The sequence below is a fragment of the Ursus arctos genome, unplaced genomic scaffold (assembly GCF_023065955.2).
Source record: "Ursus arctos isolate Adak ecotype North America unplaced genomic scaffold, UrsArc2.0 scaffold_81, whole genome shotgun sequence".
Taxonomy (NCBI): domain Eukaryota; kingdom Metazoa; phylum Chordata; class Mammalia; order Carnivora; family Ursidae; genus Ursus; species Ursus arctos.
Window position 1 is genome coordinate 4290 of NW_026623102.1, and position 26237 is coordinate 30526.

Below are 26237 nucleotides of genomic sequence, written 5' to 3' on the forward strand. Positions count from 1 at the left end.
GCCCCCGAACGGGCTCGTTAGGCCCCGAATCGGCTCGGGAACCGCCCCCGCGCCAAGATGGCCGCCCCCGGGATCCAAGATGGCGGCCGGCGGGGCACTTCCGGTCCGGCGGGGGTCACGTGACCCCCCCAGGGGCCACTTCCGGTTCGGGGGGAGGTCACGTGACCCCCCCGCCGCCCTGGGGACCGGCGGGGGCGCCCCAGGGCCTCCCGAACGGGCTCGTTAGGCCCCGAATCGGCTCGGGAACCGCCCCCGCGCCAAGATGGCCGCCCCCGGGATCCAAGATGGCGGCCGGCGGGGCACTTCCGGTCCGGCGGGGGTCACGTGACCCCCCCAGGGGCCACTTCCGGTTCGGGGGAGGTCACGTGACCCCCCGCCGCCCTGGGGACCGGCGGGGGCGCCCCAGGGCCTCTCGAACGGGCTCGTTAGGCCCCGAATCGGCTCGGGAACCGCCCCCCGCGCCAAGATGGCCGCCCCCGGGATCCAAGATGGCGGCCGGCGGGGCACTTCCGGTCCGGCGGGGGTCACGTGACCCCCCCAGGGGCCACTTCCGGTTCGGGGGGAGGTCACGTGACCCCCCCGCCGCCCTGGGGACCGGCGGGGGCGCCCCAGGGGCCTCCGGAACGGGCTCGTTAGGACCCGAATCGGCTCGGGAACCGCCCCCGCGCCAAGATGGCCGCCCCCGGGATCCAAGATGGCGGCCGGCGGGGCACTTCCGGTCCGGCGGGGGTCACGTGACCCCCCCAGGGGCCACTTCCGGTTCGGGGGAGGTCACGTGACCCCCCCGCCGCCCTGGGGACCCGCGGGGGCGCCCCAGGGGCCCCCGAACGGGCTCGTTAGGCCCCGAATCGGCTCGGGAACCGCCCCCGCGCCAACATGGCCGCCCCCGGGATCCAAGATGGCGGCCGGCGGGGCACTTCCGGTCCGGCGGGGGTCACGTGACCCCCCCAGGGGCCACTTCCGGTTCGGGGGAGGTCACGTGACCCCCCCGCCGCCGTGGGGACCGGCGGGGGCGCCCCAGGGGCCCCCGAACGGGCTCGTTAGGCCCCGAATCGGCTCGGAAACCGCCCCCGCGCCAAGATGGCCGCCCCCGGGATCCAAGATGGCGGCCGGCGGGGCACTTCCGGTCCGGCGGGGGTCACGTGACCCCCCCAGGGGCCACTTCCGGTTCGGGGGGAGGTCACGTGACCCCCCCGCCGCCCTAGGGACCGGCGGGGGCGCCCCAGGGCCTCCGGAACGGGCTCGTTAGGCCCCGAATCGGCTCGGGAACCGCCCCCGCGCCAACATGGCCGCCCCCGGGATCCAAGATGGCGGCCGGCGGGGCACTTCCTGTCCGGCGGGGGTCACGTGACCCCCCCAGGGGCCACTTCCGGTTCGGGGGGAGGTCACGTGACCCCCCCGCCGCCCTGGGGACCGGCGGGGGCGCCCCAGGGCCTCCCGAACGGGCTCGTTAGGCCCCGAATCGGCTCGGGAACCGCCCCCCGCGCCAAGATGGCCGCCCCCGGGATCCAAGATGGCGGCCGGCGGGGCACTTCCGGTCCGGCGGGGTTCACGTGACCCCCCCAGGGGCCACTTCCGGTTCGGGGGTGGTCAAGTGACCCCCCCGCCGCCCTGGGGACCGGCGGGGGGCGCCCCAGGGGCCCCCGAACGGGCTCGTTAGGCCCCGAATCGGCTCGGGAACCGCCCCCGCGCCAAAATGGCCGCCCCCGGGATCCAAGATGGCGGCCGGCGGGGCACTTCCGGTCCGGCGGGGGTCACGTGACCCCCCCAGGGGCCACTTCCGGTTCGGGGGAGGTCACGTGACCCCCCCGCGGCCCTGGGGACGGGCGGGGGCGCCCCAGGGGCCCCCGAACGGGCTCGTTAGGCCCCGAATCGGCTCGGAAACCGCCCCCGCGCCAAGATGGCCGCCCCCGGGATCCAAGATGGCGGCCGGCGGGGCACTTCCGGTCCGGCGGGGGTCACGTGACCCCCCCAGGGGCCACTTCCGTTTCGGGGGTGGTCAAGTGACCCCCCCGGCGCCCTGGGGACCGGCGGGGGCGCCCCAGGGGCCCCCGAACGGGCTCGTTAGGCCCCGAATCGGCTCGGGAACCGCCCCCGCGCCAAGATGGCCGCCCCCGGGATCCAAGATGGCGGCCGGCGGGGCACTTCCGGTCCGGCGGGGGTCACGTGACCCCCCCAGGGGCCACTTCCGGTTCGGGGGAGGTCACGTGACCCCCACGCCGCCCTGGGGACCGGCGGGGGCGCCCCAGGGGCCCCCGAACGGCCCCGTTAGGCATCGAATCAAGATGGCGTTCTGGGATCGAGCCCCCCAGGCTCCTCTTCTGGAACTCTGCTACTTCCTCTCCCATTCCACCTGCTTGTGTTGTGTCTCTCGCGCGTTGTCTCTATCTCTGTCAAATGAATAAAGAAAATCTTTTAATTCGCGGAGATTTTGTGCATATTTCCTTCCAGTGATCGTATACACGTGGCCAATATAGACAGAAAAAGTTTTTCAACATCACTAATCATCCTCAAGGAGACATAAGTCAAAACCACAATCGGCTATCATCTCACATGTGTTGCAACGGCATCGTCCCAGAGAGAGACACCCGGTGTGGTCGGGGGTGTGCAGACAATGGGAACCTGTGCACTGTTGGTGGGAATGGAAATGGTGTGGTCACTGTGACAAACGGTATGGAGGTTCCTGAAAAATAAATACAACTACCACACGACCCAGTAATGGCTCTACTGAGTATTGATTTGGAGAGCACAAAAACAGTACCCCAAAAAGACAGATGGACTCCCATGGTCACTGCAGCATTATTCCCAATAAACACACATAGAAACATAGACCTTGGGAGCCTTCTACTAAGTAACTCAGACACAGAAAGACAAATACCAGATGCTCTCATGATCATTCCACGTGGAATAAACAAATACTGAATGCACAGACAGGGAGAAGAGATGGGTGGCTGCCCGATGCGGGGAACGGGGGGGGGGCGGGTGAAGGTGGTCAAAGATGCAGTGTCTGAGTGAGAAAATCCGATAGTCATGGAATGTTCTGTGCAGCGTGGTGACTAAAGCTAACCCGGCAGGATGGGGTACAGGTTCCCCTGCTCTTTGAAAGTACAGTGCTCCTAGGAAACGTTTCACAGCAGAAATGGTGTAAAGAAGGAATGACCATTAATTTATATGGAAAAATGAGTGAGCACGCTCAGACTCCAAAAATGACTTCTCTTTGGCTTTTCCTAGGCCTCGGGACACAACTCCTAACGGATGCTGAAAATAAATGGAGATAAAGCAGAGCAGACGCTCACAGACACAATTCAAAGTGCCGGTGGCTGGACGCAGACAGCGGTTCCCAGGAAGCGGTGGTTAGGCTGCACGCTGCCTCTGTCGTGCTCCTCCCCAAAACAGATGCTCGCTGTTCGACTTTTTTCATAAGAGGAAAATCCTCTTCCGGTTTCTTCCCATTAGTGAAACCAGGTAATAACGGAGATCTTTTCAAAAAGCCAAGTGTCTTCCCATGAACTTTTAAAAAATGGGGGATACTTGTACTTGAACGTTGCTGAGGGAGGACACGTGAAAGGTTCTCCCGGACACAAACCTCAGCAGATCCACCGGGAGAGGCACCTTCCTCAGCATGCGGCACACGGACTACCTCCTACCCCCAGAAACCTTCTCCTTCCCTCGCTCGGGACAGCCCGCAACAGCTGGGAGTTACCCCAGGTCCTCCTTTCTCCCATCCCCGATATCTAAGCCGTCGGCAAATCCGGTGAGCTCCGTCTTCAAGACGTACCCACCATAGGACTAACCGCTCCTTCCGAGGCCACCTGTCTGGTCCACACTGGAGCCCATCTCTTGCCTGAGTTCCTGGAAAAGCGTCATCATTGACCTCCCTTGCCCATCTTCAACCCTCTGTCATCTGTTCTCAACCCTGAAGCCAGGATGGCCCAGTGAGACAGGGTCCCATGGGGTCACGGGCCTGCAATGACTTTCTGTTACACTCTGTCACCTCCCTGAGGTCATGTCCTAAGCTGTCTGCCGTGGCCACGGGGCCTTCTTGCTGCTCCTGCGCACACCTGGTATACTCCTGCCTGGGGCCTTTGCACATGCTTTCCCTTCAGTTTACAATGCTCTCGATGTGATCTCACTCACCTTCTTTAGATCTTGACTCAAGTATCACCCTCCTAGTGAAGTACCACCTGGCCCCTATATGAATAGCGAACACCACCCCCACCTCCCCTTCAGCACCCCCAGCCCCGTCTCCTGCTTTCTATTTCCATAGCACTTAGAGTCTCCACTCCATCTCGGCAGGGAAGAAACTGAGGCACCAACCGATGGCTTCACCACCGACCCCCGCCCTGTGTCGTGCTCCAAATCCCTAGGGGAAAAGGTGCCCCAGGGCTCCTGCACAGCCCGGATGCCCGGGACAAGGGGTCCACCCACCTCCTGCACCCCAAACACCATCAGGAAAGGGAGCCGCGTGAGGAATCCACCTGCACACGAAACCTGAAACCAGACACCTTCCTCGATGACAGGTGAGCACACACGCTTCCTCCCCTTGCCGGAGGTGCTCACCCGAGAAAGCTGAGCAGAGACGCGTCCCAGGGTCCAAATCTCCCTCTGGCCAAGGTCCTGGGAAACAGACATCTGATCCGACCACCCTGCCAGCCTGGGACCCGCTCGGTGAGTCCTAAGACCCAGAGACTTCTTTGCACTCCGGCTCAATCCTTGTCACGGAGAAGCAAACTCCAGCCTCACAAACGTGCTCATCGGTAGCTCTGGAATTCCCTGGGTTGTATCCACACTGGCCCACACAGGGGTTCCATGCAGACCACTCTGCAAATGCCCTAGGGTTGCACTTTCAAGCTGCCCTTAGAAAGGCAGAAACTGGCCCGATCAGGCAGACCAGCCAAGTGACTCGATGTGCTGCAAACTCAGACAACATCCTCCCCGAACACCAACGCTTCTGAGTCCAAGCTTCCGACCTTCGCTCACTGGGCACCGAGCACCATGTCAACATGAACACCGCTCTTTCCATTCACTGGCCTCCCAGTCCTTCCGATCAGAAACCAAGCTCCAGACACCACGCTATTTTCCCTTCAGAGAGAGGTCAACTGATGGAATAAAACACTCCCTGTGCACAGCACACTTCTATCCACATAGAATTCCTTGATCTTCCTCATTTGGGCAGCCCTACAAGACCCACACCAGTGAGAGACACCACAAGTTCAATCATCACGTATATATTTGACCTTGTGTTGTTCCTTGCAGTATTTTTATCTCAAAGTCAATGTCTCTATTGCTTTGTTAAAATACTAATACTAATAATGATAATGATGATGATGACATGGTCACCTAAGGGTCTGGATCTCCATAGCCAGACAACATGGCTCCGGTCCAGATAAGGATGAAGACAGAACCTCAGCCCCTGAAGCAAACCCCACACCCTCAGGGATCCCGACACGCCTCAGGGGTGAAGAGTTCCTTTGCTACATGGAGTTGTCTGAGTCCAAAGGATACAGGCAACCCCCAGCATTCATTCTATTTTCTTCATCGATTCCCCAGCCCAAGTCACCAGTGACTCACCAGGTCAAGCTTCCAGAGCCCAGGATGGGCCTCCAGGTAAGCAGCACCCCCCCCCCGCCACCCCTGCCCCGGGAAGGCTGACTGGAGGCTCCATTTCCTTTGGGAGCACAATGTGGCACTCCCCAACCTCCTAAAGAACCTACACTCCTTCTCCCTTTCTCCCTCTCACAAAGGCCACCAAACCCTGTGACAGCTCTGAGGCTGTTTCACTTTAACAAATAATTTCTAATATCGGAATGTGGCTCGCAGAAGAGAAAAACATGAACACCCAGAAAGGATTCCTTTACTATTTCAGAAGACTCTTTTCCCATTGTTTAATTAAACTAGGAAATAAAAACGCACAGATAGCTCCTTCCACTAGCAGGTCCGATTCACTTCACCGATCGGAAGTAGAGCAGGAAATAAAAGAGTAACAGATGTTCTGAGGACCCATCACGTCCGTCACCTCAGGTTTGAAACTTCGCACGCATGCAAGGAAAGAAGCACCACCAAACATCTCGGCCTGGCGACTCTGACAGTCTGAATTGGAGTGACAGGGACAGACGATGAGGCTGTGTGTGTTTGGTGAGGCCGGTGGCCCTGAAGAAGGGGCTCGGCCAGCTCTCCACCTGTGCCTCACCTGTCCTCGGCCAGGAACCTGCTCGCAGCCCTCACCTGTCACAACGGTCACACGGGAGACTCACAGCCACCCCTGGAGCTTGCCCTGCCCACACCCTGCTGCAGAATGCACTCAGCTCTCCTCTGGGATCCCTGTCACCTCTACCCAGACCTGGAACTCCCCTGTCTGCTGCAAAGCTCCAGGATTCCCCCTCTTCTTCCAAAATGACACTGGCCCAAGGCTTTCCTGAGAAGGGGAGAAGGCTACCTAATGAATGGTTCACACCTTCTCTCCCCTTCTGTCATATTTCTCTCCACTTACCTGCCTACCTGTGCAAACCGTTCAGTGACGTATCCATGGAACACGAATGTGCTCTGAGATCTCAAGCTTTCATTGCAGCTTTCTCAGGCCTCTGCGTGCAATAACATATCGTATCCCTAGGACAGGGAGTTTTAAAATTATTTACAGAATAATACAGCCCAAATCACATCATGTTTAGTTACTCTTCCTTAGGCAGAACAGTTTCTGTGTAAAAAGCCTTTCCGTAGAGATGACCCTCCAGCAATTTCTTTTTTTTTAATTTTTTAATTATGTTATGTGAGTCACCATACACCACATCATTAGTTTTTGATGGAGTGTTCCATGATTCCTTGTTTACGGCTAACACCCAGGGCTCCGTGCAATACGTGCCCTCCTTAATACCCATCAGTGGCCTATCCCAATCAACCACCACCCTCCCCCTCTGAAGCCCTCAGTTTGTTTCCCAGAGTCCATAGTCTTTTGTGATTCATTCCCCCTTCTGTGAAGCTCCTCATTCATTCTTCCCTTCCTTCTCCTACTGATCTCCCTGCTATTTCTTATGTTCCATAAATGAGTGAAACTGTATGATCATTGCCTTTCTCTGCTTGACTTATGTCACCTTCCAGCAATCTCATAAGGAGGAAACAGAAACTCTGTGGGATAACCTGACTCACCCAGCATCGGGCAAGCAGTTCCAGAACTCCGCCCAGGGCTCCCGACACCAAGCCCCCTGAAGCCACCGGCATGCCTCTATCCAGAGGAATTCCCAGAGACTCTCCTTCTGACTCCACCACCAAAGAAACGACAGAGAGAATATGGCCCTTCAAAATACCGAGATGATACATCTAGTAAAGCTAGATAGTCAAGCTCAACTTTTAAACAGGAAAAGGCTGCTTTGAATAATGTTGAATTTTCCCTCGACCCTCATTGTAACTCTTTGGATGAAAAGACGAATCAGTGATGAAACATCACCTTTGATATATGACAAGGCATCATCCAAATCTGTATCTGACGACAAAAAAGCCACCTAACTCTAAATGGTGGCTTCTCAACCACATCTTAGGCCCAACAGAATAAACACTGTGAGATGAGGAATAAAGTATATCTTAAAAATACACAAAGAGTAAATCTCACCTTCCCTTTCTAATAAAAGAGTGTTTCTAGGAAACAGCTGTTCAAAATCCATTCATAAGCAATAAAGGAACAGGGAAAATGGGATGCCCTGCAACGTTCTCCCTGCTCAGAAACTAAGTACCTCTTTCAGCAAATCCAGAACGCTGACAAGTACTACTTCAGTTTTACTTCATGGCTCAACTAGAGCAAAGAGCAAAGCCCAGGAGATGGTGGGTTAATGAGAGGTTTTACCTCCAGTCCTGACGTGGAGATGCCATTTCCCCAAACGGACCTGCAGCTTTCTCTGAATGCTGGCGTCCTGTGGCAAGAGGCCTCACTGACTCAGATGCAGACGTTTAAAACCTTGGGTCTCGTGGAGCCAGAGAAGTGCTGTCAGCTGGGGAGAAGGCAGCTCCTCGGACCTAAAGCCTGCACAGCTGCTGCCGTTTCTGGGAGAAGGGGAAACACAGACTTGTTTCTTTAAGTAGTAATTATCTTCACAGCCCATTCCCACGGTCCCCGGGAGACAGGGCACACAATACTGAAGCCCCCAAACGGTTCTGGGGCTTCTTACCACCACACCTGTGCCTGAGGGAACAGGGAACACCCTGCTGAACTCGGGGTACTGCTCAAGGTCCGTTACCTGCACTGTGTCAGGGGACAGGGGGCACCCCACTGAAGTTGGGGACTGTGCGGTCCTTACTCTCGCTCTTCCTGGGGAACACGGGAAACCCTGGAATGTCTGCAACCCATCCCACAAAAGCTCTGCTGAGCGGGCGCCCTGGAGTTCCTGGGTCTGGGGCATAAGGCCAGTTGACGGAGACTGGGCAGAAGAGACTTGCAAGGGAAAAAAAACTCACCTGAGTCTCCATGAGGAACTCTCTCCACACGCCCTTCCAGAACCTCACCTCCCACCCGGGGTGCCCCCTACTCCCAGACCCCCACCCCGACACACAGCACGCACTCCCTCAGCCAGGAACTCCACAGGTTGACTCTCTCAGAGCTCCCCTTCTCTGGCTCCCCGGTCTGCGTCCTCGGCTGCTCTGGGTCCGCCCATAGAGACGTAGCTCCTCCCCCACACGGTTGGTTGGGGAGTGTGGTGCTTCCAGCCCCTTGAATGCCGGGCAACCCGCCCCACTGACTCACAACTCTGGGAGCGCAGGGGGTCAAGGAGGCACCTCCTTGGTACAGTGCCCTGCGCAGGCGTGAGTGGGATCGTGGGCAGGGCCCCAAACACACACACACACACACACACACACACACACACACACCACGGCCCCTTCCACGGACCCCTCTAGCTGCAGACCACCCTCAGAGCCCTGTCCCTTCCCTTCTGCACCAACCCTCCTTGCAGGGGTGTGCCTGGTTCCTGGCAAGGTCAGCTGCTCTCAGACTGTTCCAGCCTTGGGTTTTAGGAAACGCAATGCTTTCATGCATTTCCAAGGCAATTTTAAGCCCCAGAAGGAATGTTCCAAGTGGGAATAGCTTTGCCTTCTTGTCTCACCCATGGAGTGGATAGTGCTTCTCAGACCTTCAAAGCATCCTTCTAGGATGAGCCCATTTGTGCTGGAATCTATATACACATGCTTGGTTCTACAGGGAAGGGGCCAGAAGGAACAGCCATCCTCCAGTGCTGTCGCAGTTGTGAACCAGGAACATTTATTTTTCACTTAAAAAGAAAACATAGTGTTATTGTCGACACTAAATGAATGAACCTTTTAAAACATCTTAGAGAGAAAGAAAGAGAGTTTTATTCAAACCCAAGTCAGGACAGCTGCCTGGGAGACACAATCTTCACAAAGAAGAGAGTGCTCTGGCGAATGAACATTGGGGGCAGGGTTATATATTTGTTCTGTTTTGTGGGGTTTTTTTTTTGAGAGATGAAAATTAGTCATTTTATTTTCAGCCATCCTTGTATGTTTGCTTTTTGTAGTATAATCTGTTTATTCTATTAGGGACCTTTTCCACCCTTTAACAAGGTAAAGACAATAGAATAGGGTAAGTCCTTCTGACTAATGACATGACTTTCTAGTTAGTAATGCCAGTCATCTTTACTTTCTAATATCACACGTAAGATTACATGCTGAATTTTCTTTCATTATTTTTCCCTTAAAATCACAACTGTGAACGAAACTGTACATTTATTTTTGCCCTTTTCCTCTGTTTCCTCTTTCTGATGCTGAGAACTTGTTTGCTAGCTAGTCTTCATGTCTTGGAATTTTCCACCAAAAGTTAAGGGTGAAAGGATTCCTGTGATTCAGCATCGTCTTTATCATTTATTGAATTCCACACGTTGAGAGGCTGCAGGGACCCGGGATGTGGTAACAGATCAGCAGTGTATGCTTTGGAAGCCTCCTGCCCGCATCGCCATTCCACTTCCAGCACTTGTTAGTAGTGTCACTCTGGAAAGCAAGTTCTAGCTCTAGGCTTGAGCCTTTTCATCTGACATCTGGGAATAAGAACTGTACCAACCTCACAAGATGACTTTCTTAAATGAGGTAATCCTTGTAACTCGTTCAGCATTGGCCTGGTACACAGTAGGCACACAAAACATGTTGGCCCTTATTACAGGGAATTGCTGGGTATTTAAGAAATATCTCTCAAGTGTGGAAGATAGGAGGATTCTACATTAGGAAAGCCCTAGAAGACACACACACACACACACACACACACACACACACACACAACACACATTCATGCACATGCACACTTTGGCTTTATTCCTTTTCTTTTTTATTTTTAAGATTTATTTATTTAAGGGAGAGAGAGAAAGAGGAGGGGCAGAGGGAGACAGAGACAGAAATCTCCAGCAGACTCCCCGCTGAGCACAGAGCCCTAGATGGGGTGATCCCATGACCTGAGATCATGACCTGAGCCAAAATCAGGAGTCAGCCCCTTAACCAATGGAGCCACCAGCCCCCCCCCCAGCCTCACCTCTCTTCAATTAAGGTTCTATGTTAGTATTATGCATGCACATGTGCACTTCTGTACGTATAGGAACAGGTTAGGCTTGTGCTATTCTCACCTGCAGAAAGTGATTCTCTGGATCCCAAAAATAAAATGGAAAATTCAGCTAGATATCCATGAAACATTTAAGCCATGTATTGATCTCCTAGGTCAGGGCAGATAATTTCTACCCCTTTGAAGGTAGGTATATAAGTGGAAGTGTATTTCAAATAACTGACACAACTAGCTGAAAGGACTCTCTTCAACATCATCTATGGAATATCTGCCAGTAAATGCGGAGGTTGATTCCAAACGAATGTGGAAAAAAGAATCCGCAATGTGGCAACACATGACCTGACACAGGTAGCACGTTTCTCAGTAATATAGAGTATAAATTACAGGGGATTAAAATTTGCAACAATTCTCTGGAAACCTGAATCAACTTACTCGCTAATGCAGAACTGACTAGATCTCTTTCTTCACATTCTCCTAAGCAGGCTGATCTCATTATTGGACAATTATGCATCTAGCGGGGGTCACGGAAGCCGTGGGGGCACCCCGAACGGGCTCGTTAGGCCCCGAATCGGCTCGGGAACCGCCCCCGCGCCAAGATGGCCGCCCCCGGGATCCAAGATGGCGGCCGGCGGGGCACTTCCGGTCCGGCGGGGGTCACGTGACCCCCCCAGGGGCCACTTCCGGTTCGGGGGGAGGTCACGTGACCCCCCCGCCGCCCTGGGGACCGGCGGGGGGCGCCCCAGGGCCTCCCGAACAGGCTCGTTAGGCCCCGAATCGGCTCGGGAACCGCCCCCGCGCCAAGATGGCCGCCCCCGGGATCCAAGATGGCGGCCGGCGGGGCACTTCCGGTCCGGCGGGGGTCACGTGACCCCCCCAGGGGCCACTTCCGGTTCGGGGGAGGTCACGTAACCCCCCCGCCGCCCTGGGGACCGGCGGGGGGCGCCCCAGGGGCCCCCGAACGGGCTCGTTAGGCCCCGAATCGGCTCGGGAACCGCCCCCGCGCCAAGATGGCCGCCCCCGGGATCCAAGATGGCGGCCGGCGGGGCACTTCCGGTCCGGCGGGGGTCACGTGACCCCCCCAGGGGCCCCTTCCGGTTCGGGGGAGGTCACGTGACCCCCCCGCCGCCCTGGGGACCGGCGGGGGCGCCCCAGGGGCCCCCGAACGGGCTCGTTAGGCCCCGAATCGGCTCGGGAACCGCCCCCGCGCCAAGATGGCCGCCCCCGGGATCCAAGATGGCGGCCGGCGGGGCACTTCCGGTCCGGCGGGGGTCACGTGACCCCCCCAGGGGCCCCTTCCGGTTCGGGGGGAGGTCACGTGACAACCCCGTCGCCCTGGGGACCGGCGGGGGGCGCCCCAGGGGCCCACGAACGGGCTCGTTAGGCCCCGAATCGGCTCGGGAACCGCCCCCGCGCCAAGATGGCCGCCCCCGGGATCGAAGATGGCGGCCGGCGGGGCACTTCCGGTCCGGCGGGGGTCACGTGACCCCCCCAGGGGCCCCTTCCGGTTCGGGGGGAGGTCACGTGACAACCCCGCCGCCCTGGGGACCGGCGGGGGCGCCCCAGGGCCTCCCGAACGGGCTCGTTAGGCCCCGAATCGGCTCGGGAACCGCCCCCGCGCCAAGATGGCCGCCCCCGGGATCGAAGATGGCGGCCGGCGGGGCACTTCCGGTCCGGCGGGGGTCACGTGACCCCCCCAGGGGCCACTTCCGGTTCGGGGGAGGTCACGTGACCCCCCCGCCGCCCTGGGGACCGGCGGGGGCGCCCCAGGGCCTCCCGAACGGGCTCGTTAGGCCCCGAATCGGCTCGGGAACCGGCCCCACGCCAAGATGGCCGCCCCCGGGATCCAAGATGGCGGCCGGCGGGGCACTTCCGGTCCGGCGGGGGTCACGTGACCCCCCCAGGGGCCACTTCCGGTTCGGGGGGAGGTCACGTGACCCCCCCGCTGCTCTGGGGACCGGCGGGGGGCGCCCCAGGGCCTCCCGAACGGGCTCGTTAGGCCCCGAATCGGCTCGGGAACCGCCCCCGCGCCAAGATGGCCGCCCCCGGGATCCAAGATGGCGGCCGGCGGGGCACTTCCGGTCCGGCGGGGGTCACGTGACCCCCCCAGGGGCCACTTCCGATTCGGGGGGACGTCACATGACACCCCCGCCGCACTGGGGACCGGCGGGGGCGCCCCAGGGCCTCCCGAACGGGCTCGTTAGGCCCCGAATCGGCTCGGGAACCGACCCCCGCGCCAAGATGGCCGCCCCCGGGATCCAAGATGGCGGCCGGCGGGGCACTTCCGGTCCGGCGGGGGTCACGTGACCCCCCCAGGGGCCACTTCCGGTTCGGGGGAAGGTCACGTGACCCCCCCGCCGCCCTGTGGACCGGCGGGGGCGCCCCAGGGCCTCCCGAACGGGCTCGTTAGGCCCCGAATCGGCTCGGGAACCGCCCCCGCGCCAAGATGGCCGCCCCCGGGATCCAAGATGGCGGCCGGCGGGGCACTTCCGGTCCGGCGGGGGTCACGTGACCCCCCCAGGGGCCACTTCCGGTTCGGGGGAAGGTCACGTGACCCCCCCGCCGCCCTGTGGACTGGCGGGGGCGCCCCAGGGCCTCCCGAACGGGCTCGTTAGGCCCCGAATCGGCTCGGGAACCGCCCCCGCGCCAAGATGGCCGCCCCCGGGATCCAAGATGGCGGCCGGCGGGGCACTTCCGGTCCGGCGGGGGTCACGTGACCCCCCCAGGGGCCACTTCCGTTTCGGGGGAGGTCACTTGACCCCCCCGCGGCCCTGGGGACCGGCGGGGGCGCCCCAGGGGCCCCCGAACGGGCTCGTTAGGCCCCGAATCGGCTCGGGAACCGCCCCCCGCGCCAAGATGGCCGCCCCCGGGATCCAAGATGGCGGCCGGCGGGGCACTTCCGGTCCGGCGGGGGTCACGTGACCCCCCCAGGGGCCACTTCCGTTTCGGGGGTGGTCAAGTGACCCCCCCGGCGCCCTGGGGACCGGCGGGGGCGCCCCAGGGGCCCCCGAACGGGCTCGTTAGGCCCCGAATCGGCTCAGGAACCGCCCCCCGCGCCAAGATGGCCGCCCCCGGGATCCAAGATGGCGGCCGGCGGGGCACTTCCGGTCCGGCGGGGGTCACGTGACCCCCCCAGGGGCCACTTCCGGTTCGGGGGGAGGTCACGTGACCCCCCCGCCGCCCTGGGGACCGGCGGGGGCGCCCCAGGGGCCTCCGGAACGGGCTCGTTAGGCCCCGAATCGGCTCGGGAACCGCCCCCGCGCCAAGATGGCCGCCCCCGGGATCCAAGATGGCGGCCGGCGGGGCACTTCCGGTCCGGCGGGGGTCACGTGACCCCCCCAGGGGCCACTTCCGGTTCGGGGGAGGTCACGTGACCCCCCCGCCGCCCTGGGGACCGGCGGGGGCGCCCCAGGGGCCCCCGAACGGGCTCGTTAGGCCCCGAATCGGCTCGGGAACCGCCCCCGCGCCAACATGGCCGCCCCCGGGATCCAAGATGGCGGCCGGCGGGGCACTTCCGGTCCGGCGGGGGTCACGTGACCCCCCCAGGGGCCACTTCCGGTTCGGGGGAGGTCACGTGACCCCCCGCCGCCCTGGGGACCGGCGGGGGCGCCCCAGGGGCCCCCGAACGGGCTCGTTAGGCCCCGAATCGGCTCGGGAACCGCCCCCGCGCCAAGATGGCCGCCCCCGGGATCCAAGATGGCGGCCGGCGGGGCACTTCCGGTCCGGCGGGGGTCACGTGACCCCCCCAGGGGCCACTTCCGGTTCGGGGGAGGTCACGTGACCCCCCCGCCGCCCTGGGGACCGGCGGGGGCGCCCCAGGGGCCCCCGAACGGGCTCGTTAGGCCCCGAATCGGCTCGGGAACCGCCCCCGCGCCAAGATGGCCGCCCCCGGGATCCAAGATGGCGGCCGGCGGGGCACTTCCGGTCCGGCGGGGGTCACGTGACCCCCCCAGGGGCCACCTCCGGTTCGGGGGGAGGTCACGTGACCCCCCCGCCGCCCTGGGGACCGGCGGGGGCGCCCCAGGGCCTCCCGAACGGGCTCGTTAGGCCCCGAATCGGCTCGGGAACCGCCCCCGCGCCAAGATGGCCGCCCCCGGGATCCAAGATGGCGGCCGGCGGGGCACTTCCGGTCCGGCGGGGGTCACGTGACCCCCCCAGGGGCCACTTCCGGTTCGGGGGTGGTCAAGTGACCCCCCCGCCGCCATGGGGACCGGCGGGGGCGCCCCAGGGGCCCCCGAACGGGCTCGTTAGGCCCCGAATCGGCTCGGAAACCGCCCCCGCGCCAAGATGGCCGCCCCCGGGATCCAAGATGGCGGCCGGCGGGGCACTTCCGGTCCGGCGGGGGTCACGTGACCCCCCCAGGGGCCCCTTCCGGTTCGGGGGGAGGTCACGTGACAACCCCGTCGCCCTGGTGACCGGCGGGGGCGCCCCAGGGGCCCCCGAACGGGCTCGTTAGGCCCCGAATCGGCTCGGGAACCGCCCCCCGCGCCAAGATGGCCGCCCCCGGGATCCAAGATGGCGGCCGGCGGGGCACTTCCGGTCCGGCGGGGGTCACGTGACCCCCCCAGGGGCCCCTTCCGGTTCGGGGGGAGGTCACGTGACAACCCCGTCGCCCTGGTGACCGGCGGGGGGCGCCCCAGGGGCCCCCGAACGGGCTCGTTAGGCCCCGAATCGGCTCGGGAACCGGACCCGCGCCAAGATGGCCGCCCCCGGGATCGAAGATGGCGGCCGGCGGGGCACTTCCGGTCCGGCGGGGGTCACGTGACCCCCCCAGGGGCCCCTTCCGGTTCGGGGGGAGGTCACGTGACAACCCCGTCGCCCTGGGGACCGGCGGGGGCGCCCCAGGGGCCCCCGAACGGGCTCGTTAGGCCCCGAATCGGCTCGGGAACTGCCCCCGCGCCAAGATGGCCGCCCCCGGGATCCAAGATGGCGGCCGGCGGGGCACTTCCGGTCCGGCGGGGGTCACGTGACCCCCCCGCCGCCCTGGGGACCGGCGGGGGGCGCCCCAGGGCCTCCGGAACGGGCTCGTTAGGCCCCGAATCGGCTCGGGAACCGCCCCCGCGCCAAGATGGCCGCCCCCGGGATCCAAGATGGCGGCCGGCGGGGCACTTCCGGTCCGGCGGGGGTCACGTGACCCCCCCAGGGGCCACTTCCGGTTCGGGGGGAGGTCACGTGACCCCCCCGCCGCCCTGGGGACCGGCGGGGGCGCCCCAGGGCCTCCCGAACGGGCTCGTTAGGCCCCGAATCGGCTCGGGAACCGCCCCCGCGCCAAGATGGCCGCCCCCGGGATCCAAGATGGCGGCCGGCGGGGCACTTCCGGTCCGGCGGGGGTCACGTGACCCCCCCAGGGGCCACTTCCGGTTCGGGGGGAGGTCACGTGACCCCCCCGCTGCTCTGGGGACCGGCGGGGGCGCCCCAGGGCCTCCCGAACGGGCTCGTTAGGCCCCGAATCGGCTCGGGAACCGCCCCCCGCGCCAAGATGGCCGCCCCCGGGATCCAAGATGGCGGCCGGCGGGGCACTTCCGGTCCGGCGGGGGTCACGTGACCCCCCCAGGGGCCCCTTCCGGTTCGGGGGAGGTCACGTGACCCCCCGCCGCCCTGGGGACCGGCGGGGGCGCCCCAGGGCCTCCCGAACGGGCTCGTTAGGCCCCGAATCGGCTCGGGAACCGCCCCCGCGCCAAGATGGCCGCCCCCGGGATCCAAGATGGCGGCCGGCGGGGCACTTCCGGTCCGGCGGGGGTCACGTGACCCCCCCAGGGGCCCCTTCCGGTTCTGGGGGAGGTCACGTGACCCCCCCGCCGCCCTGGGGACCGGCGGGGGCGCCCCAGGGCCTCCCGAACGGGCTCGTTAGGCCCCGAATCGGCTCGGGAACCGCCCCCGCGCCAAGATGGCCGCCCCCGGGATCCAAGATGGCGGCCGGCGGGGCACTTCCGGTCCGGCGGGGGTCACGTGACCCCCCCAGGGGCCCCTTCCGGTTTGGGAGGAGGTCACGTGACAACCCCGTCGCCCTGGGGACCGGCGGGGGCGCCCCAGGGGCCCCCGAACGGGCTCGTTAGGCCCCGAATCGCCTCGGGAACCGCCCCCACGCCAAGATGGCCGCCCCCGGGATCCAAGATGGCGGCCGGCGGGGCACTTCCGGTCCGGCGGGGGTCACGTGACCCCCCCAGGGACCACTTCCGGTTCGGGGGGAGGTCACGTGACCCCCCCGCCGCCCTGGGGACCGGCGGGGGCGCCCCAGGGCCTCCCGAACGGGCTCGTTAGGCCCCGAATCGGCTCGGGAACCGCCCCCGCGCCAAGATGGCCGCCCCCGGGATCCAAGATGGCGGCCGGCGGGGCACTTCCGGTCCGGCGGGGGTCACGTGACCCCCCCAGGGGCCACTTCCGGTTCGGGGGGAGGTCACGTGACCCCCCCGGCGCCCTAGGGACCGGCGGGGGCGCCCCAGGGCCTCCGGAACGGGCTCGTTAGGCCCCGAATCGGCTCGGGAACCGCCCCCGCGCCAAGATGGCCGCCCCCGGGATCCAAGATGGCGGCCGGCGGGGCACTTCCGGTCCGGCGGGGGTCACGTGACCCCCCCAGGGGCCACTTCCGTTTCGGGGGTGGTCAAGTGACCCCCCCGGCGCCCTGGGGACCGGCGGGGGCGCCCCAGGGGCCCCCGAACGGGCTCGTTAGGCCCCGAATCGGCTCGGGAACCGCCCCCGCGCCAAGATGGCCGCCCCCGGGATCCAAGATGGCGGCCGGCGGGGCACTTCCGGTCCGGCGGGGGTCACGTGACCCCCCCAGGGGCCACTTCCGGTTCGGGGGGAGGTCACGTGACCCCCCCGCCGCCCTAGGGACCGGCGGGGGAGCCCCAGGGCCTCCGGAACGGGCTCGTTAGGCCCCGAATCGGCTCGGGAACCGCCCCCGCGCCAAGATGGCCGCCCCCGGGATCCAAGATGGCGGCCGGCGGGGCACTTCCGGTCCGGCAGGGGTCACGTGACCCCCCCAGGGCCACTTCCGGTTCGGGGGGAGGTCACGTGACCCCCCAGCCGCCCTAGGGACCGGCGGGGGAGCCCCAGGGCCTCCGGAACGGGCTCGTTAGGCCCCGAATCGGCTCGGGAACCGCCCCCGCGCCAAGATGGCCGCCCCCGGGATCCAAGATGGCGGCCGGCGGGGCACTTCCGGTCCGGCGGGGGTCACGTGACCCCCCCAGGGGCCACTACCGGTTCGGGGGGAGGTCACGTGACCCCCCCGCCGCCCTGGGGACAGGCGGGGGCGCCCCAGGGCCTCCCGAACGGGCTCGTTAGGCCCCGAATCGGCTCGGGAACCGCCCCCGCGCCAAGATGGCCGCCCCCGGGATCCAAGATGGCGGCCGGCGGGGCACTTCCGGTCCGGCGGGGGTCACGTGACCCCCCCAGGGGCCACTACCGGTTCGGGGGGAGGTCACGTGACCCCCCCGCCGCCCTGGGGACCGGCGGGGGGCGCCCCAGGGCCTCCCGAACGGGCTCGTTAGGCCCCGAATCGGCTCGGGAACCGCCCCCGCGCCAAGATGGCCGCCCCCGGGATCCAAGATGGCGGCCGGCGGGGCACTTCCGGTCCGGCGGGGGTCACGTGACCCCCCCAGGGGCCACTTCCGGTTCGGGGGAAGGTCACGTGACCCCCCCGCCGCCCTGGGGACCGGCGGGGGCGCCCCAGGGCCTCCCGAACGGGCTCGTTAGGCCCCGAATTGGCTCGGGAACCGCCCCCGCGTCAGGATGGCCGCCCCCGGGATCCAAGATGGCGGCCGGCGGGGCACTTCCGGTCCGGCGGGGGTCACGTGACCCCCCCAGGGGCCACTTCCGGTTCGGGGGAGGTCACGTGACCCCCCCGCCGCCCTGGGGACCGGCGGGGGCGCCCCAGGGGCCCCCGAACGGGCTCGTTAGGCCCCGAATCGGCTCGGGAACCACCCCCGCGCCAAGATGGCCGCCCCCGGGATCCAAGATGGCGGCCGGAGGGGCACTTCCGGTCCGGCGGGGGTCACGTGACCCCCCCAGGGGCCACTTCCGGTTCGGGGGGAGGTCACGTGACCCCCCCGCCGCCCTGGGGACCGGCGGTGGCGCCCCAGGGCCTCCCGAACGGGCTCGTTAGGCCCCGAATCGGCTCGGGAACCGCCCCCGCGCCAAGATGGCCGCCCCCGGGATCCAAGATGGCGGCCGGAGGGGCACTTCCGGTCCGGCGGGGGTCACGTGACCCCCCCAGGGGCCACTTCCGGTTCGGGGGGAGGTCACGTGACCCCCCCGCCGCCGTGGGGACCGGCGGGGGCGCCCCAGGGCCTCCCGAACGGGCTCGTTAGGCACCGAATCGGCTCGGGAACCGCCCCCGCGCCAAGATGGCCGCCCCCGGGATCCAAGATGGCGGCCGGCGGGGCACTTCCGGTCCAGCGGGGGTCACGTGACCCCCCCAGGGGCCCCTTCCGGTTCGGGGGTAGGTCACGTGACCACCCGCCGCCGTGGGGACCGGCGGGGGCGCCCCAGGGCCTCCCGAACGGGCTCGTTAGGCACCGAATCGGCTCGGGAACCGCCCCCGCGCCAAGATGGCCGCCCCCGGGATCCAAGATGGCGGCCGGCGGGGCACTTCCGGTCCGGCGGGGGTCACGTGACCCCCCCAGGGGCCCCTTCCGGTTCGGGGGTAGGTCACGTGACAACCCCGTCGCCCTGGAGACCGGCGGGGGCGCCCCAGGGGCCCCCGAACGGGCTCGTTAGGCCCCGAATCGGCTCGGGAACCGCCCCCGCGCCAAGATGGCCGCCCCCGGGATCCATGATGGCGGCCGGCGGGGCACTTCCGGTCCGGCGGGGGTCACGTGACCCCCACAGGGGCCACTTCCGGTTCGGGGGGAGATCACGTGACCCCCCCGCCGCTCTGGGGACCGGCGGGGGCGCCCCAGGGCCTCCCGAACGGGCTCGTTAGGCCCCGAATCGGCTCGGGAACCGCCCCCGCGCCAAGATGTCCGCCCCCGGGATCCAAGATGGCGGCCGGCGGGGCACTTCCGGTCCGGCGGGGGTCACGTGACCCCCCCAGGGGCCACTTCCGGTTCGGGGGAGGTCACGTGACCCCCCGCCGCCCTGGGGACCGGCGGGGGCGCCCCAGGGCCTCTCGAACGGGCTCGTTAGGCCCCGAATCGGCTCGGGAACCGCCCCCGCGCCAACATGGCCGCCCCCGGGATCCAAGATGGCGGCCGGCGGGGCACTTCCGGTCCGGCGGGGGTCACGTGACCCCCCCAGGGGCCACTTCCGGTTCGGGGGTGGTCAAGTGACCCCCCCGCCGCCATGGGGACCGGCGGGGGCGCCCCAGGGGCCCCCGAACGGGCTCGTTAGGCCCCGAATCAGCTCGGGAACCACCCCCGCGCCAAGATGGCCGCCCCCGGGATCCAAGATGGCGGCCGGCGGGGCACTTCCGGTCCGGCGGGGGTCACGTGACCCCCCCAGGGGCCACTTCCGGTTCGGGGGAGGTCACGTGACCCCCCCGCCGCCCTGGGGACCGGCAGGGGCGCCCCAGGGGCCCCCGAACGGGCTCGTTAGGCCCCGAATCGGCTCGGGAACCACCCCCGCGCCAAGATGGCCGCCCCCGGGATCCAAGATGGCGGCCGGCGGGGCACTTCCGGTCCGGCGGGGGTCACGTGACCCCCCCAGGGGCCACTTCCGGTTCGGGGGGACGTCACGTGACCCCCCCGCCGCCCTGGGGACAGGCGGGGGCGCCCCAGGGCCTCCCGAACGGGCTCGTTAGGCCCCGAATCGGCTCCGGAACCGCCCCCGCGCCAAGATGGCCGCCCCCGGGATCCAAGATGGCGGCCGGCGGGGCACTTCCGGTCCGGCGGGGGTCACGTGACCCCCCCAGGGGCCACTTCCGGTTCGGGGGGAGGTCACGTGACCCCCCCGCCGCCCTAGGGACCGGCGGGGGCGCCCCAGGGCCTCCGGAACGGGCTCGTTAGGCCCCGAATCGGCTCGGGAACCGCCCCCGCGCCAAGATGGCCGCCCCCGGGATCCAAGATGGCGGCCGGCGGGGCACTTCCGGTCCGGCGGGGGTCACGTGACCCCCCCAGGGGCCACTTCCGTTTCGGGGGTGGTCAAGTGACCCCCCCGGCGCCCTGGGGACCGGCGGGGGCGCCCCAGGGGCCCCCGAACGGGCTCGTTAGGCCCCGAATCGGCTCGGGAACCGCCCCCGCGCCAAGATGGCCGCCCCCGGGATCCAAGATGGCGGCCGGCTGGGCACTTCCGGTCCGGCGGGGGTCACGTGACCCCCCCAGGGGCCACTTCCGGTTCGGGGGGAGGTCACGTGACACCCCCGCCGCCCTGGGGACCGGCGGGGGCGCCCCAGGGGCCCCCGAACGGCCCCGTTAGGCATCGAATCAAGATGGCGTTCTGGGATCGAGCCCCCCAGGCTCCTCTTCTGGAACTCTGCTACTTCCTCTCCCATTCCACCTGCTTGTGTTGTGTCTCTCGCGCGTTGTCTCTATCTCTGTCAAATGAATAAAGAAAATCTTTTAATTCGCGGAGATTTTGTGCATATTTCCTTCCAGTGATCGTATACACGTGGCCAATATAGACAGAATAAGTTTTTCAACATCACTAATCATCCTCAAGGAGACATAAGTCAAAACCACAATCGGCTATCATCTCACATGTGTTGCAACGGCATCGTCCCAGAGAGAGACACCCGGTGTGGTCGGGGGTGTGCAGACAATGGGAACCTGTGCACTGTTGGTGGGAATGGAAATGGTGCGGTCACTGTGACAAACGGTATGGAGGTTCCTGAAAAATAAATACAACTACCACACGACCCAGTAATGGCTCTACTGAGTATTGATTTGGAGAGCACAAAAACAGTACCCCAAAAAGACAGATGGACTCCCATGGTCACTGCAGCATTATTCCCAATAAACACACATAGAAACATAGACCTTGGGAGCCTTCTACTAAGTAACTCAGACACAGAAAGACAAATACCAGATGCTCTCATGATCATTCCACGTGGAATAAACAAATACTGAATGCACAGACAGGGAGAAGAGATGGGTGGCTGCCCGATGCGGGGAACGGGGGGGGGGGGGGCGGGTGAAGGTGGTCAAAGATGCAGTGTCTGAGTGAAAAAATCCGATAGTCATGGAATGTTCTGTGCAGCATGGTGACTAAAGCTAACCCGGCAGGATGGGGTACAGGTTCCCCTGCTCTTTGAAAGTACAGTGCTCCTAGGAAACGTTTCACAGCAGAAATGGTGTAAAGAAGGAATGACCATTAATTTATATGGAAAAATGAGTGAGCACGCTCAGACTCCAAAAATGACTTCTCTTTGGCTTTTCCTAGGCCTCGGGACACAACTCCTAACGGATGCTGAAAATAAATGGAGATAAAGCACAGCAGACGCTCACAGACACAATTCAAAGTGCCGGTGGCTGGACGCAGACAGCGGTTCCCAGGAAGCGGTGGTTAGGCTGCACGCTGCCTCTGTCGTGCTCCTCCCCAAAACAGATGCTCGCTGTTCGACTTTTTTCATAAGAGGAAAATCCTCTTCCGGTTTCTTCCCATTAGTGAAACCAGGTAATAACGGAGATCTTTTCAAAAAGCCAAGTGTCTTCCCATGAACTTTTAAAAAATGGGGGATACTTGTACTTGAACGTTGCTGAGGGAGGACACGTGAAAGGTTCTCCCGGACACAAACCTCAGCAGATCCACCGGGAGAGGCACCTTCCTCAGCATGCGGCACACGGACTACCTCCTACCCCCAGAAACCTTCTCCTTCCCTCGCTCGGGACAGCCCGCAACAGCTGGGAGTTACCCCAGGTCCTCCTTTCTCCCATCCCCGATATCTAAGCCGTCGGCAAATCCGGTGAGCTCCGTCTTCAAGACGTACCCACCATAGGACTAACCGCTCCTTCCGAGGCCACCTGTCTGGTCCACACTGGAGCCCATCTCTTGCCTGAGTTCCTGGAAAAGCGTCATCATTGACCTCCCTTGCCCATCTTCAACCCTCTGTCATCTGTTCTCAACCCTGAAGCCAGGATGGCCCAGTGAGACAGGGTCCCATGGGGTCACGGGCCTGCAATGACTTTCTGTTACACTCTGTCACCTCCCTGAGGTCATGTCCTAAGCTGTCTGCCGTGGCCACGGGGCCTTCTTGCTGCTCCTGCGCACACCTGGTATACTCCTGCCTGGGGCCTTTGCACATGCTTTCCCTTCAGTTTACAATGCTCTCGATGTGATCTCACTCACCTTCTTTAGATCTTGACTCAAGTATCACCCTCCTAGTGAAGTACCACCTGGCCCCTATATGAATAGCGAACACCACCCCCACCTCCCCTTCAGCACCCCCAGCCCCGTCTCCTGCTTTCTATTTCCATAGCACTTAGAGTCTCCACTCCATCTCGGCAGGGAAGAAACTGAGGCACCAACCGATGGCTTCACCACCGACCCCCGCCCTGTGTCGTGCTCCAAATCCCTAGGGGAAAAGGTGCCCCAGGGCTCCTGCACAGCCCGGATGCCCGGGACAAGGGGTCCACCCACCTCCTGCACCCCAAACACCATCAGGAAAGGGAGCCGCGTGAGGAATCCACCTGCACACGAAACCTGAAACCAGACACCTTCCTCGATGACAGGTGAGCACACACGCTTCCTCCCCTTGCCGGAGGTGCTCACCCGAGAAAGCTGAGCAGAGACGCGTCCCAGGGTCCAAATCTCCCTCTGGCCAAGGTCCTGGGAAACAGACATCTGATCCGACCACCCTGCCAGCCTGGGACCCGCTCGGTGAGTCCTAAGACCCAGAGACTTCTTTGCACTCCGGCTCAATCCTTGTCACGGAGAAGCAAACTCCAGCCTCACAAACGTGCTCATCGGTAGCTCTGGAATTCCCTGGGTTGTATCCACACTGGCCCACACAGGGGTTCCATGCAGACCACTCTGCAAATGCCCTAGGGTTGCACTTTCAAGCTGCCCTTAGAAAGGCAGAAACTGGCCCGATCAGGCAGACCAGCCAAGTGACTCGATGTGCTGCAAACTCAGACAACATCCTCCCCGAACACCAACGCTTCTGAGTCCAAGCTTCCGACCTTCGCTCACTGGGCACCGAGCACCATGTCAACATGAACACCGCTCTTTCCATTCACTGGCCTCCCAGTCCTTCCAATCAGAAACCAAGCTCCAGACACCACGCTATTTTCCCTTCAGAGAGAGGTCAACTGATGGAATAAAACACTCCCTGTGCACAGCACACTTCTATCCACATAGAATTCCTTGATCTTCCTCATTTGGGCAGCCCTACAAGACCCACACCAGTGAGAGACACCACAAGTTCAATCATCACGTATATATTTGACCTTGTGTTGTTCCTTGCAGTATTTTTATCTCAAAGTCAATGTCTCTATTGCTTTGTTAAAATACTAATACTAATAATGATAATGATGATGATGACATGGTCACCTAAGGGTCTGGATCTCCATAGCCAGACAACATGGCTCCGGTCCAGATAAGGATGAAGACAGAACCTCAGCCCCTGAAGCAAACCCCACACCCTCAGGGATCCCGACACGCCTCAGGGGTGAAGAGTTCCTTTGCTACATGGAGTTGTCTGAGTCCAAAGGATACAGGCAACCCCCAGCATTCATTCTATTTTCTTCATCGATTCCCCAGCCCAAGTCACCAGTGACTCACCAGGTCAAGCTTCCAGAGCCCAGGATGGGCCTCCAGGTAAGCAGCACCCCCCCCCGCCACCCCTGCCCCGGGAAGGCTGACTGGAGGCTCCATTTCCTTTGGGAGCACAATGTGGCACTCCCCAACCTCCTAAAGAACCTACACTCCTTCTCCCTTTCTCCCTCTCACAAAGGCCACCAAACCCTGTGACAGCTCTGAGGCTGTTTCACTTTAACAAATAATTTCTAATATCGGAATGTGGCTCGCAGAAGAGAAAAACATGAACACCCAGAAAGGATTCCTTTACTATTTCAGAAGACTCTTTTCCCATTGTTTAATTAAACTAGGAAATAAAAACGCACAGATAGCTCCTTCCACTAGCAGGTCCGATTCACTTCACCGATCGGAAGTAGAGCAGGAAATAAAAGAGTAACAGATGTTCTGAGGACCCATCACGTCCGTCACCTCAGGTTTGAAACTTCGCACGCATGCAAGGAAAGAAGCACCACCAAACATCTCGGCCTGGCGACTCTGACAGTCTGAATTGGAGTGACAGGGACAGACGATGAGGCTGTGTGTGTTTGGTGAGGCCGGTGGCCCTGAAGAAGGGGCTCGGCCAGCTCTCCACCTGTGCCTCACCTGTCCTCGGCCAGGAACCTGCTCGCAGCCCTCACCTGTCACAACGGTCACACGGGAGACTCACAGCCACCCCTGGAGCTTGCCCTGCCCACACCCTGCTGCAGAATGCACTCAGCTCTCCTCTGGGATCCCTGTCACCTCTACCCAGACCTGGAACTCCCCTGTCTGCTGCAAAGCTCCAGGATTCCCCCTCTTCTTCCAAAATGACACTGGCCCAAGGCTTTCCTGAGAAGGGGAGAAGGCTACCTAATGAATGGTTCACACCTTCTCTCCCCTTCTGTCATATTTCTCTCCACTTACCTGCCTACCTGTGCAAACCGTTCAGTGACGTATCCATGGAACACGAATGTGCTCTGAGATCTCAAGCTTTCATTGCAGCTTTCTCAGGCCTCTGCGTGCAATAACATATCGTATCCCTAGGACAGGGAGTTTTAAAATTATTTACAGAATAATACAGCCCAAATCACATCATGTTTAGTTACTCTTCCTTAGGCAGAACAGTTTCTGTGTAAAAAGCCTTTCCGTAGAGATGACCCTCCAGCAATTTCTTTTTTTTTAATTTTTTAATTATGTTATGTGAGTCACCATACACCACATCATTAGTTTTTGATGGAGTGTTCCATGATTCCTTGTTTACGGCTAACACCCAGGGCTCCGTGCAATACGTGCCCTCCTTAATACCCATCAGTGGCCTATCCCAATCAACCACCACCCTCCCCCTCTGAAGCCCTCAGTTTGTTTCCCAGAGTCCATAGTCTTTTGTGATTCATTCCCCCTTCTGTGAAGCTCCTCATTCATTCTTCCCTTCCTTCTCCTACTGATCTCCCTGCTATTTCTTATGTTCCATAAATGAGTGAAACTGTATGATCATTGCCTTTCTCTGCTTGACTTATGTCACCTTCCAGCAATCTCATAAGGAGGAAACAGAAACTCTGTGGGATAACCTGACTCACCCAGCATCGGGCAAGCAGTTCCAGAACTCCGCCCAGGGCTCCCGACACCAAGCCCCCTGAAGCCACCGGCATGCCTCTATCCAGAGGAATTCCCAGAGACTCTCCTTCTGACTCCACCACCAAAGAAACGACAGAGAGAATATGGCCCTTCAAAATACCGAGATGATACATCTAGTAAAGCTAGATAGTCAAGCTCAACTTTTAAACAGGAAAAGGCTGCTTTGAATAATGTTGAATTTTCCCTCGACCCTCATTGTAACTCTTTGGATGAAAAGACGAATCAGTGATGAAACATCACCTTTGATATATGACAAGGCATCATCCAAATCTGTATCTGACGACAAAAAAGCCACCTAACTCTAAATGGTGGCTTCTCAACCACATCTTAGGCCCAACAGAATAAACACTGTGAGATGAGGAATAAAGTATATCTTAAAAATACACAAAGAGTAAATCTCACCTTCCCTTTC

General features: G+C 62.4%; 1 long non-coding RNA gene across 1 annotated transcript; it reads right to left on the reverse strand.

Annotated features, from left to right (window-relative positions):
- Positions 1–7613: 7613 nt before the first annotated feature.
- Positions 7614–25223, reverse strand: LOC130543195 (uncharacterized). The gene is made up of 3 exons (XR_008958355.1): positions 25115–25223; positions 9087–9251; positions 7614–8031 (listed from the first exon to the last, which is right to left on the reverse strand). It is a non-coding gene; the product is annotated as an uncharacterized LOC130543195 (long non-coding RNA).
- Between the last annotated feature and the right edge of the window lie 1014 nt (positions 25224–26237).